Source organism: Helicoverpa armigera, chromosome 2, assembly GCF_030705265.1.
Source record: "Helicoverpa armigera isolate CAAS_96S chromosome 2, ASM3070526v1, whole genome shotgun sequence".
Taxonomy (NCBI): Eukaryota; Metazoa; Arthropoda; class Insecta; order Lepidoptera; family Noctuidae; genus Helicoverpa; species Helicoverpa armigera.
Window position 1 is genome coordinate 10,781,624 of NC_087121.1, and position 14,735 is coordinate 10,796,358.

Genomic DNA, 14,735 nt, shown 5'->3' on the forward strand with positions numbered 1-14,735 from the left:
CAGTCTTAACTCTATCTAGGTATACCCTTAAAACACATAAAAAAATTGTCAGTGGAGAAAATTATGACCTAAATGAGCTTCCTTTCTCAACAGCCTTTTCACACTGGCAAATTTGATTCGTTCTACCAAACCTTCTCTCTTCTCTTGCTTACTATCTTGATAGTGTCATGCAATTTTAAAGTCATTTTTCTACTGATTGTCATTTGTTTGCTGTAAATATCACACTTTTCTCAACCAAGTTCATCCGAGTTTGATCACCAACAATGGAAACGCGTCCCATCCTCACAGCGGCATCAGGTAAATGATTCAGCAGGCACGTATGTACTGCAGGTGCAAACTGACATACACACATACAGTTTACTATCAACCCTTATGCAGGCGTTGATGAGATTATATTTCTATCTGCTGTGATTAGCTGATGAGACGGTGTAGTATCGCGATACTTAGGTAATATTGATAGGATCCTTGCTAAAGACATACTTATTTAGGTGTTAAACAGTTTTGACTGCAGGGAGTTGAATCGTTGAAAATTAGTTTTACGGGTATACTTAACAAAACCATTTGCTCGGGTTGAAGAGGTCAGATAGGCAGTCGCTCCTTGTAAAACACTGGTACTCGGCTGAATCCGGTTAAACTAGAAGCCGACCTCAACATATTTGGGAATAGGCTCGAGAAAAGATAATTTAAGTAAACCATTTATGGAAATAAGATTCATCTAAGTTTTGTCCCAAGATCCCTATTCCATCTTCAATCTAGTGACAAGTTTCTATCCAATAGATCATCAACTTCATCATCATTTAAGCCAATTTCCGTCCACTGCCGAACGTAGATTCTCCAATGATCCATACCGGTCAAAAGATAGATACATTGTTCCTTATTAATTCCTAATTCAAATTCAAAAGATATAATCTGTCAAGATGTCAAGTCATAAAGCAAAGAGACCACTTAACCTGTTGACCTGTGGGTAATTGTGAACAATTGCTGGTCTTTGACCCTGAGGAACATTACATCATAACATTCTTGTATTATAAGGATAATAACTGTTAGCAGCGATCATGAACCGCTCGAGCGATTTTGTGCTTTACATAAACCATCTTCTAAACAGTCCGAATAAAGCCTAAACATTTGGTTTGGATAAGTGAGCCAATTCTTGAGTTATAAAATTACAACGATAAGTGACATAATTTTTTTATATAAAGAAAAGAAGATAGATAAAGATAAAGAAGAAGTATGTAATACTAGCCGTTTTCCCGTAGTTTCAATTGTGTCCCGTGGGAACTACTGCCCGTACCGGGGTAAAATAATACCCTATGTTACTTGAGAAGGGTGTAGCTCTCCAACAGTAAAATAATTTTTCAAATCGGTTCTGTAGTTTCGGAGCCTTCAGGATACAAACAAAAAAAATACAAAAAGGTGTATGTTTCCTCTTTATTATATTAGTATAGATAACATTCTTGTAATATAAAGATATTATAACAATGAGTTTATCACCGTTTTGTCCGAAGTTTTCCTCCTATAACAGTTTTGTATTATTTTCCTTATTAGAATTGGGGGTTTTGGGACATTTCGGAGAATATGTTTTGCCTAATTTTGCGTCATCCCGCTTTATTAGTGGCGCTAAAGATAAAGTTTGGTCATTTAAAAATATTTCTGTGTTTCTTGATATTTTTTAACAATAAAGCATTTTTTTATTAGCTTTTACTGTAATAACCAGTATTAGCACAAATACATACTTTTATTAGCTTAATTGTAGATTTTTTTTCGCTTTTTCAAATATTGATTTAGTGAGACTAGCCCAAATACATGTACACTCGCTCAATGTCATACTAGCATCGACTAGCAGGCTTAAAATTATAGCCACCTCCAAATTAAAGAATGAAAAACTTAAGCAACAACCAAATATAAAGGTGCTAAGGGAGTTCATAATAAAATTACATTACTAAAACATAATCAGGTGTAAAATCTAACATGAGAAAAAATCTAGTTTTCTAGTTATAGCATACTGTCTGCGGTTAAGCAACAACCCGAGGTCGGGTTGCGGATGAGTGGATGTTGCGTGCAACCGTGGTTACCACTTTGAGCATTGAGCCAACAGGAACCGCCATGAGCACGTATACCTATACGTAAATAAACCTCTCTACATAAAAGTCAAAGGAAGGCTACACCAAGATGGTTCGTTGAAGGGCTCCTGAAGGAACATGCTGGGTTTAATCAGTAAGATTCTGACACCTCTAAGTAAATTGATAATTTGACTACTAAAAAGTTGAGAGGCAAGACAAAAAACAGTGATAGCTTCTTAATTACATATGTCTCTTCGATCATTATTGTTTCGCATGCACACGACGAAATTGACAAACACAAGCATAAACATAGCATACAAGTAAGTACATACGAGCATGACTGGTGGTCTCGTATCTTTGGTAGATAGAAAAAATAGTATTGGCGGTTCCACTTGGTTAAGTGATCTAAGCGTTACATCTATACATATAATAAATCTGTAAAAAAACTGTGTCTGTACATTGAATATATTTAAAAAATAATAATTGGGTGGGGTTTAGAAACAGTAATGGAGCACAAATCCAAAAAAAAAATTCTGTCTGTATGTCTGTATGTCTGTATGTCTGTATGTCTGTATGTCTGTTTGTTTGTACACGCTAATCTTCGGAACTACTGAACGGATTTCAATGATTTTTACTGTGTTGTATCAGTATTAAGCCTGGTCAACATATAGGCTATAATTTATCTTCGAAACTTGAAGATCTGATGCAGAACACCAACAGACCAACAAAACTATAAGAGATACAAAAATGGTGCCATGGCAAAAATTGTTTCATATGATGAGCATTTTCAGCTGAGATAATAATTTTTAAGATCTGGAACACCTGATGTGGAACCCCAAGAGCCCAGCTTCTCTGTACCATATACAGGTATGATGTTTTAGCAAAAGTTGTTCAATTTGATAAGCACTTTCTATTGACTTATACAAATTGAAGATCTAAAACACCCGATGTGGAACTCCAGGGGCCCAGCTAGACTATAGCATATAGAGGTGTGACGTTTTAGCAAAAGTTGTTCAATCTGATAAGCACTCTCTGTTGACTTATAAAAATTCAAGATTTAAAACACCTGATGTGGAACGCCAGGAGCCCAGCTAGACAATAGCATATAAAGATATGACGTTTTAGCAAAAGTGGTTCAACCTGATAAGCACTCTCTATTGACGTATATACATCGAAGATCTGGAACACCTGATGTGGAACTTCAAGAGCAATACTACACTTGAAATGTACCTATAGAAATGAATGTTATGAAATAGGTGGTATGGTGAATCAAAAAAAGTAATTAGTCCGTCTTTTAGATAATCCTAAAATAATGGACACGTATTTTTTCTTTTCTCCTTCTCACAAACAAATAATAACGAAGATATAACTTGAATTTTGTGTTAAGTCATTGCTTAGTACAAATTTTACATACCTAGACGTGGCGTCACGAGTCCCCACTCTTCGACTTTGTTGCGTTATATCTCATTATTATTTTGTATGTCTCTTCCAGACCTCGGGACTACAGAGTTCCGAATTTTTGGGAGGCAAACGTGGGGCCGAAGCCAACACTCTGAAGCCCTTTTGAGACAACTTTAATGAAATGGTGAAACAAAACCGACGATTATTCCTTTATACACTATAGAAATGAACCCAAGGACAATCCCCGGTGGACGTCGTTAAAAAAAAGACAATCCCCGGTTCTACTTGGGATATGAGCGGCTGAAGTGTGAGGATACCTCGGCAGATTTTAAACGCAGATCACGCGCTCCCTGTGGGTCACTTACCACGAGGCACTTATCCTCCGAGCAGGGCTACTAACCCTGCTCTAGCGACTCCACTTTGGACGGCCAAGCCAAGCCAGAGGCGTGAGACCTACTCCCGTCATGGTTCACTCCGACCGGCCGGAGATGGGGGACAGTATACTCTCCCTGGAGAACTCAGTATATATAGCCCACCGGGGTCGCTACTCCCCGTCATCAGCCTCAGATATCCTGCGGTGCTTATATCTCATTATTATTGTCGTTATTATCTCAAGAGCCTTTGTCCCAATTATGTTAGAGTCGACTTCCAGTCACGATGCAACTGAGTACCAGTGTTTTACAAGGAGCGACTGCCTATCTGAGCTCCACAACCCAGTTACCCGCTCAACCCAATACCCCTTGGTAAAACTGGTCAGACTTACTGGCATCTGACTACCCATAACGACTGCCAAGAATGTTCAATGACAGCCGGAACCTACAGTTTAACATCCCCTCCAAATAACGGTCATTGGTATCCAAAATATACGTAGAAAGTACATACGAACTTAGAAAAGTTGCATTGGCAGGTACTTGCCAGACCTGGAATCAAAGACGTACGCTCATACTTGAGAGATTGGTTCTCTACCCACTAAACCACCGCGACTTCCTCTAAGTCATCACGACTTTGTCATCTCAGTAACATTTAATGTTTTTTTAATGTATTAATACGTGTAATATTTTTGCCACACACAACTTAAATGCGGACTAATTAGAATCACTACTTTTATCCCTGTGGTCACGTCTTTTGCGGTTCAGTTCTCAGCGTTTTGTTTAGTCTGCTGTGCTTTTGCCGTTGAAGTACAAAAATTAAATATATGGACGTTTCTAATGGCTATGCATATTCCGTTGTTTTCAACTCAACGGGCCCTTAAAATTCAATATCAGACGGTTCAGATCTTTGATTTTGCTGACCCCGTAGTCGCTGGCATAAGGGACTTTATCCGCGTACGAAGTCGCGGGCAGAAGCTAGTAAATAAATAATATCATTATCACGCTTGTAAGCACTAATTGGGTAAGCAGTGTTCTTAGTAGTGCTTGTAGAATAGTAGGTTAATTTATGCAAGGGGATTCCAGCATGACGTGTTTTTGTAAGCTCTGTAACAATGTAAGCAAGATGTAGTTATAAGAGCATGATTCCACTACAACTGTTTGCGTACTTATGTTCGCACGCAATTTGATCATGCTTGCTAGACCGAGTAGATGAGAAGAAATATTTATATGTACATCGCAGTGAAGTACAGTGTAGCACACTGGTGGAGTTTCGCCTTAAGCGTAACATTTGCATCCCATTTTCTGGTATGGAAATACCGTATTATAAACGATGTCATAAATTAGGAATTTCTTTTATATCATGGATGTATTTAAGAGCTTACACATGCAGTACGCCGATCCGGGAAAAAATATGTTAACTCGTGTGGAAATTAGTACACCAATTAAGCAGCTACAACAGTTTTCATGCTAAAGTCACTGAACCGATTTAAATGAAACTTGGTACATACATAATAATTCACCTAATTTTTCCTACGTATCTTAGAAAAATTCTTCTTGAAGAAGAACGTTATACCGGAACACTACCCCACTATTCTCCAGCCAAAAACTAAATAGGTTTGTGTATACATTTCCTTCCTTACTTTTCTTTCAGTTCAATCTATTGTCTTATTGGAAGCATTCGCAATGGAGCAGCACAGCACTGGAACTATAGGAATCGAACTATATAAAGTTGGTCGGCAGTATCGTATTACGCACACTTATGGCGCACTGTATGCTGTATTGTACGGTGGTACACTTCTAGTTCTGGACTTTATACTTGCAGGGTTGGCGGTTTTAGATCAAGTAAATATTGGCCTTCGAAGAACTATGGTGGGGTATTTTTGATGGATGGATCTATGGATCTGGTTGATTTTGATGTATGGAAAGTTCCGAAATTACATATCTAGTTACTGGTTCCACATGACAAAATCAATGAACTAGGAAGAGAAACCAAGAAAGTCCTGAATGGCTAGATAAAAAGGGTTTTCTTACTTTATTTCACACTTACCACATCTTTGCCATAATTTTTTTTCTTCAGGAATAGTCACACAGTGCAAAACAAATGTATGTACAAAGGTACTTCAAATAGGTTTATCTCAACAAAGAAAATTCGAGCAAAAAACATAAATTGCGGGAGGGATGGGACATAGATTGGACTGTCCTAAATACGTATTATTTGAGGTTCAAAGTAACTATTTCTAGTCTTATTCGATGAAGTGGTTTTGAAATTAATGCAGAACGATTATTTCATCAGCTCATAATTTCAAAGCTTATTTTTCAGACTGGCAGCCCTACACAAAACAATTGGTGTGACAATGATTGTTGTGCCGTCTGGCAGACAAGGGTCTAACACAATGGGTCCTCACATCGGACTATTGATTTAGCACAGTTTTGAACCCCCACAAACATACATATGTATAGGCGATGCATTTGTGTGGGGAACAGATTCATTGGACTGCATTAGAGAAATTAGAGCAAGTTACTCCAAATACTATGGCTTTGGGGGATTATGTTCGTATTGGGCATGGATTAGAGGTAAGCTGAAGATCGAGATCACTGGCATATGAAAGAATCCACGTTTGAAGATATGCGGGTATATAATAAAATATAATAATTTATTTGCCATGGGTCTAATGATGATGCACTTTTGAGCAAGGGATGTAAGTTACTTGGACTAAAAAGTATATTACTTTAGAGGTGTATTGTCTTTTATAAATCAAAATACCTCTCGAAATACGCTTCTTGCAAATATTTAATATTCTGTTACATATAACAAAAGCTTCACTACAGACATTTTTTACAAGCATACAAGTACCTATTACATCATTCCACCACCACCAAGCTTGAAAACTAGGTCCTATCATGATCCTCTAATAGCATATGCTATGTAGCAGTAGAATAGCAACGATAAACACACTTAAATAATAACCCAAACACATACAAACAATAAACAAGAAGCCAACAGCAGTACCTCTAATATTTCAAAACCTAATTACAAAGCTCCCAAGCCTTCATCAGTGCAATGTAAGATAAATTCAAATAAACTGCAACAATATTATATTGTGATAAAAGGTAATTGAATCCTTACATGCACTTTATACATTTGTTAGAGAGTATGTGACTTATTGTACCCAACAAAGACATAAATGGTATATGGGAAGTGCCTTGTGTAGGTATTTTTGACGTAAATAGTTTGAAATTAATGGGGCGTGGGGAGGGGGGAAATTAGTGGCCCGCCCCGTCTGCGTCAGGATCGCTGTCACAACTCACCAATCCTCCCGAAATACATAAAGAGAGTTGCTACCTAATTGCTTCCAGCTACCATTAGTTGCTACCAATTGCTATCCTCGTGGTTTTGAAGATATTCAGCATCTAAAGGTGACAGACATTCTGATGTCAGGATTGGCTGTCACTTTTTCCACTGTGAAGAAACGGTGCAAAAGTATTGAGTTTTTTTTTCACTCGGGTACCAAGCATCAATGGTAGCTAGCAGAACCCTGATGTTATACTCAATGTTAGCCTTCGTTTCATGGTTTTTCCTGTGTACTATTCTTTCTCTAGAAATCCTCAAATTAACAAAAAAATCGCTCGTACTTCCAAACTTTCATCAGAACATTGCACAATAAATTCAAATAAACTGCAACAATATTACATTGTGATCTTAGCTGGAGCTGTGGAATCAATTAAGCTTGCACCTAGGGGTGAGTGTTCATTATAACAGGACATTCTGCATACAGGGGCTGTGTTACAGTGGGCGAGGATTTAGGGAGATTAGCTGTTTTTGGTCGACTTTTAGATTGAAGGAAACTGCTACATTTCGTTACTAGTTTTTATGTTTATCAGGGCACTTTCGAGAGACTATGACGATGTTAATTTATTTTGTGCAAGCTTCCATTGGCGGTTTCACACATATACAGTACATCTAAATATATAAAACTCAAAGGTGACTGACTGACTGACTGACTGACTGACATAGTGATCTATCAACGCACAGCTGAAACCACTGTACGGATCGGGCTGAAATTTGGCATGCAGGTAGATGTTATGACGTAGGCATCCGCTAAGAAAGGATTTTGATCAATTCTACCCCCAAGGGCATAAAATAGGGGATGAAAGTTTGTATGAAACTTTGTCAATTTTAAACCGATCGGACTGAGACTTTGCATGCATAAAGCTACTATGGCGTAGGCAACCCTTTAGAAAGGATTTTGATAAATTCCATCCCTAAGGGGATAAAATAGGGGATGAAAGTTTGTATACATCTTCTTAGATTTTATGAAGAAGTCCTGATGACGAATCAGAATTTTATGATGACGTTCGCTTAAATACGATTTTGATTAATTCAACCCCCATTCAACCCCCACGGGTGATAAAATAAGGGATGATGAAGGATGTAAAATGTATTAGTTTGAACCTATTAGTACGTAATGGAACGAACAAAATAATGTTTAGTTCTAAATGTTGAGAAGTTCTGCCTACCGCTATTAGATGGCGCTGTGCATTTTCGTCTCATTTCTGAATCGCGGTGTTAAGATTCTCCGCCAGTTAATTACCTTCGAACTGAACTGTAGGTAATCTGTTTGTTTGGTTGCTGCGGATTGCCTTCCTCACTGACATATTAAACATAAATATTTCTAGCGGATTATATTTGACGGTTCTTTTCTTCATGGCATTTTGTTTGTTTTGGTTAGTCGTTTTGGTCATAGACTGCGTTGTATTTGGCATTTGTTTTGTTTTCGTTTGGTTTAAGTTTAGGTTTTGTTGGTTAGACTTTTTTTAAAATGGCTAAAGAAAATCTAAACGTTAATGGAGAAGTTGAAGAATGCTCACGAGTAAGTTCACCCAATAACTTAATAGTTTTAGCGCCTAATGACAGATTAGTAAAGAATATTGTGTACAAAGAAGTTTTGTAGGCCCTAATTTTTTACACACGCTAAACAAAAGTAAAGCCGCAAAAACCGTACCTAATTAATAATAATACTTCTTAACGCGAGCGAAGCCGCGGGCAAAAGCTAGTTACATAGATAAAACTTAGCCTATATTTTAATAACGATGTAAGATTTTTTATATATAAAGCATCCAGCAGATTTAGCATTAAAAACGGACTTACAGACACCCAGGCGGTACACAGGAAGAAAAATTATTGAATAAACTTAAGCAATTTATCTGTATGTAGACAAGAGCATAAAGCAAGATAATAAATTTTCCTACTATAGTTTGTTTCAACAACGCATCTTTTGATTTTTTGGTGTCAGACTTATTGGCCTCTGACTACCCGTGACGACTGCCATTGACGTTCAACGACAGCCACAGAGTTCTTTTTAATATTTTCAAAAATAATTTGAGAGCCATTGTAGAACACTGGTATACGTTTCACACGTTCTGTTTTTAATCAAGTGCGAGCAGCGAGCACGTCTGGCGGAGCACCGCCACCAAATCCATTTACTGTCATGTACTGCCGTTTATTTGAAACCTAGTAATCTCCTTGTCTCCCTTGCTTTGGAGCTTTATAATGTTTTCTTTGACGATGTAACGATTGCTTGGGAGGGCTACGAGGATTGTTTTGATTAATTTTGAAGCCGTGTTGGACTCACAATCACAACACGTTGTTTTGATTTTTATAAATGAAATTTGAAATGGGTGAAGAGGTACTATGATAAATACATTAATGGTACTATGTGCAGGGAAGGTCATTTGTTTCAGGGCTTTTGCCTTTATTTTGATACGTTCAGAGTTTAGAGTTTGTGATTATATTCAACCTACTGAGAATAGATACCTGGATGAAAAGCTATGAACAGTAAAAATTTAATTCCAAATTTTTATGATCATATTCAAGAGTAATGATTTTACAAAAAAACCTGTGTTTAATATTCTTGACAAGCAAACAGAACTCAGCTCAGAGAAATATCTAAAAAAAGTGCCATCGTCCATCAGGGTGGACGAAGTTTGATGCGTTCCAGCAAACTCAATTTTCAGCGGACACGCGATGAATTTGAACAAAAGATACACCTAACTTGCTTAGCGTTGGCGCGAACTAAGTTATATTAGAAGTCTGACGACGAAACAGCCTGTTACAATTTTTGGCGTTCTTTCCAAACTTTAGGATAAAAGACTTGCTGAAATTAGACAATGGAATTAGGACACAGTGAGAATTTGAAATTTATTTTGTGATTTAATAAAGAAATAGCTAGGACTAGCATTTACTGATGTCTTCGCTCGCTATTTGATGTCGCAACCTTTTCTAACAATGTCATAAAACTTTTTCGCAATACATTTATCTTTCTCGCTTTATTCTTTCATGATTTTTCGATGACTTTTGATGAAATTTTGCAGTGATATAGCGTAAATAGATAGAAAAAATACATAGACTGAGTTCTATGGAATAATGATTTTTTTTCGAATGAAACCGGGGTTTAAAAATAATTACTACCTCTGTCCTTTTAGTTCAAAACTCAAAGCCACGATACATTCACTTACAAAACCGAAACCCTCTAAAATATCTGAGCAATGCTGAAGTGTAACAATCAATGTGATGAGTCTGCGAGTTGCTAAGTACTTGTTTCCTGTAAGATGTGCAGACCTCGTAGCGAGCTGTAATAATGAGTGGCAGCCGATGGCGGTGGTGATGGTACTAGGCAAGGGAGGTAGCGATAACCAAATCGAATTCTGTAGAGGTAGAAGATGAAACAATAGAAAATTTGACTAGACATTATAATGTATACAGGAATCCGGATCCCTACTAGTCAAATTTATGCTTTGATCTTTCAACTTCTAAATGGTTGTTTGTAGGAGAGACTACAATGGTTTTTTAATATCGAAATCCTTCTAATTGTTCAAAAACAGCAGTCAACTTCGGTAACTTCGGTGAAGTCTGGGACTGAGAATAAAATTGATAATTAATGAGATTCTTTTTAATGTTTATTTGGGGTGGTAAAAACATGTTTACCCAAAAAATAAAGCAGTCTCTCGCTGTGGCGGCATATTGGGCTGACAAAGTGTAGTGTCACTGTAAGACATGTCATCGACACGAAAGAAGAAGAAGATGAAGCAGGCAAGAAGGTTAGGGTTAGACAACAAATAATGTAGAACATTTTACCGAATCTCGTGGTCTACAAGCACCTTTTGTTTAATTTTTAAATAGGCAATACACTCAGGAGGGTTAAAAAATATGACGATGCGCTTCGAGAAAAAGTAGGTAGTGCCCACGCGCTTTGCTTGGCTTCTTTTGGCAGGCGTATAAATTACGCGGCCGTGCTTCAAAACGACATACTATAAAATCGCTAGTTTCCTTTCACTTAGCTCCACACCGCCATTAGCGGCCGCCCATCAAAGTCCACTTAGCATCTGTCTCAACAAGTACATACTGTTTTGTAAACTATTCACAAGTACTTAAAGGTGCAACGTTTTATATATAATGTATGTATGTTACTTGAGTCTGTTACTTCGGTCTGTATTTTTGAACAAATAGGAAAACTTTTGCTTTTGTAAGGTGTTGAAATAAGACTTTATTGCTGAGCTTGACTTCTTTGGAAGTTTGTGGTTGGTTCGCAATTCATTTGTATTGTTTAGGTTTGCTTACTGAGGTTAGAATATGGATGGTGGCCATTGAAAACATTATAAGGTATGTTGTACTACTTAACTATAACGAAAATTGAACTATAACCAGTTGTAAAATTGGCGCCTCTCATCGGCAATTTTACAACTGTATAAAGTTCGGTAATCATTATAATTAAATGGTGTTACTCACCATAAACTGACTGTTTCTTTCCAAGATTGAGGTTGGATAAGGTCAAGCAATCATCCGCTTGCCTTTCGGATAGCAAAAAAATGCATTGCGATCTAAATACTTCTCATACATTATATTGTACCAAAACTCATTCCTACCCTTTACTTTACGCATTATAGAACTTTAAAACGAAACTAAGTCTCTTAGCAGTTACAAAGTAACCAGCCCACATCATCCGTAAGAAGCAGCTTGTCGGAATAAATCTCGCTGAGGCTATGATAATAACCACGTCGGTCCAGCAGACATCACACAGAATCCAATAACACTAGTGATCCGTGCAGATTTTGTGAGAACCAAGATTATGATGGAGTAAGTTCATTCAGAGGGGACGGTTCTTTGACGACTGTTACATCTTGTAATGGTTTTTGTTTTGAAATATCAGGTGTGGGTACCTATATTTTATTAATAGCTGATCCCAGCGATTTCATCGGCGTCCCAATGGAACTTCCCGTACCTGGATAAAAAGTAACTGTGTACTACTAGTACTAGTGGATTTCTGTGTACCTTTCATTTGAATCACTTCAGTAGTTTTCTCAACAATTTTCAGTTTAATATTTGAATAATCGAACGTTTCAGGTGTTTTAAAATCGTTATGTAAAAATATTTGCCTCATTATTTTCCCTTTTTTTCAAAGAAAATATTTATAACAGCTTTTAGGCTCCATCATATTTTTCAAATTAAGTACTTTATAAGTTAGACTGCTGCAAGTAGGTAAAATACTCTTCTACTATCACACTTATCGCATCTACATCACTACCTAATCTATGTAAGAGATAGAGAAGCAATATCTGGTATTGCTCGGCTTTCATATAGTGCGGCGATCGCGTGGATCACTGGAATTTATTAGTTCGCTGGCTGCTGATCAAATCCCTGGCCCACTGACCAACTGTGGAAATCAATCTATGCATCTTTGTGATAGATTTTTTGTGCAATTGAATTGTTTTTGTAAATATGTGTAGTGAATGGGAGTATGACGCCTATTAATAATAATTTTCTGTTCTTCTGGAAGTAAATACAGATTTTATAAACTTCCTGAGACTTCTTGATGAAATATTATTTTGTGATAAAAGAAAGGAATAAAGCTGACGTGTATGTTTGTTTCATCGCGCTCGTCTTTGGAACGACTGGACCAATTTGAAAAATTCTTTCTTGGTAGATAGCCCATTTATTGAACAAGGCTATAAGCTACTTTTTATTCGGTTACATGAAGTAATTCTCACTTGAAGCTGGTAAAACTACAAGTGGAAGCTAACTTAGTATACAAGACTTGGCTGTATCATTTCACAGTACAAATAATTATGTCTGTACTTGCTATATTCCAATCCCTAACAACAATTTTTAAGCCAACCGCCAACAGCCAGTCTTCTCCAATTTTCAACCACTTACGACCCTTAAATCTCTCGTTTTACTTTTCTTTTTAATATTTAACGCAATCTGACGGCTCCTACAAAATTGTGACCTAAGTGATATTTAATGGAACCAATCATTTTCGCTAATGGCGTCAACCAACAGTTCTCAGCTTCGATACTTAAATGCTGAATTTTATGTTCGGTGATGTATTTGTAGTAGATCGAAAGGTTTTTTCAGTTTTTTGTGATAGGGTAAAGACGGTTGTGTTGGTAATTAATCTGGTTTTGCAGTTATTGTAGACAAGATTTCATTGAAACACAGACATATATGTATTGGTAAAGCTGATATAGTAATTGTTTAAAAGCAATCTTTTCTCATTAATTTATAAATTTATAATTTTATAAATAAATTCATTTTAATTTTCCGAATCGAAGCACACCTGAGAGGTTTTCTAGGGGTTTTACACTAGCTAATTTTCTGCTTGGTTTTCCGAACATTTCAAACGATTATCCGCTACTAGGAAAGCGCCGTTAAAAACTGTTTTGATTAGAATACTCTTTTCTTCTAACAGACAAATTTTAATTACTCTACACTGTAACTACAAGATACAAGGTGGTAAAACAAGCCATAACCAATTTACTTAATTCCAGTCTAAGCGCCGTCAACTAGCACTTAGCTGTAATATTTCAGCGCTGAAAACTGTTCAGTCATATTAGCATCGTCGTTCAAACTCGCTGAGACAACGTTAGATTTATTAAATTGTCTTTAGTTATTAGTTGTTTTATGTTCATGTTGATATTGGGAAATTGATTAGTTTGACGTTGGCTATTAATTTATGTGAGTAGATAAATATATTAAAACTATGCTTCAAACCGCACTTTTTTACTTATTTTATAGACTAGCGATTCGCCCCGGCTTCGGACGGGATAACAGTGTTTCCCCACTATTTAATGTATGTTACCATACATATAAACCTTCCTCTTTAATCACTCTGTATTAAAAAAACCTGAAAAATATAAAAACATGTAAATCGGTTGCGTAGTTTTGAAGATTTAAGCGTACAAAGGGACATAGGGACAGAAAAAGCGACTTTGTTTTATACTACGTAGTGATGCGAAAATATATGACAGTCTCGTTGGTCTAGTAGTCGCATGCGCTACTGCTGTGCCCGAGGTTTCGGGTTCGATTAGTCGGGCCCGGGTAGGCCGTTTTCACCATTATTACAAATGCAAAAGAAACTCTGCTTGTCTGTGCGGCTGTCACGCCAAAACTATTGGTCCGATTAAAATTATAGGTACACAGATAGCCTAAGGAGATACGTAGATGAGCTACTGTTTACCTAGCTATATGAAGTACTTCCCACGAGACACGGGCAAAACCACATCTAGTAATGTATAATGCAATATACAAACTTCAGTATTACCTAGCGACTGTAAACAAGCTTTGAATATATTACCAAGTCACGTGATCCAATATCTTGGAACGTTCCATCCATGTCGCCTTCATGTAGCTACACGAATATTGGAACTAGCGATATTGAATAGCTTTAAAAATACTTTTGAATATCAGGTACCTTTGGAGGATTTAACTGTTAATATCGAGTGCAGGCGTATATTAAATCTGTACTTTACCTACGCAAAGAGTGTATTTGTTTGAACGCGATTTATTTAAATATGCTAATCTCAGGAATCAGAGTCCGATTTGAAGTAATATTGCAGGGCTAGGTAG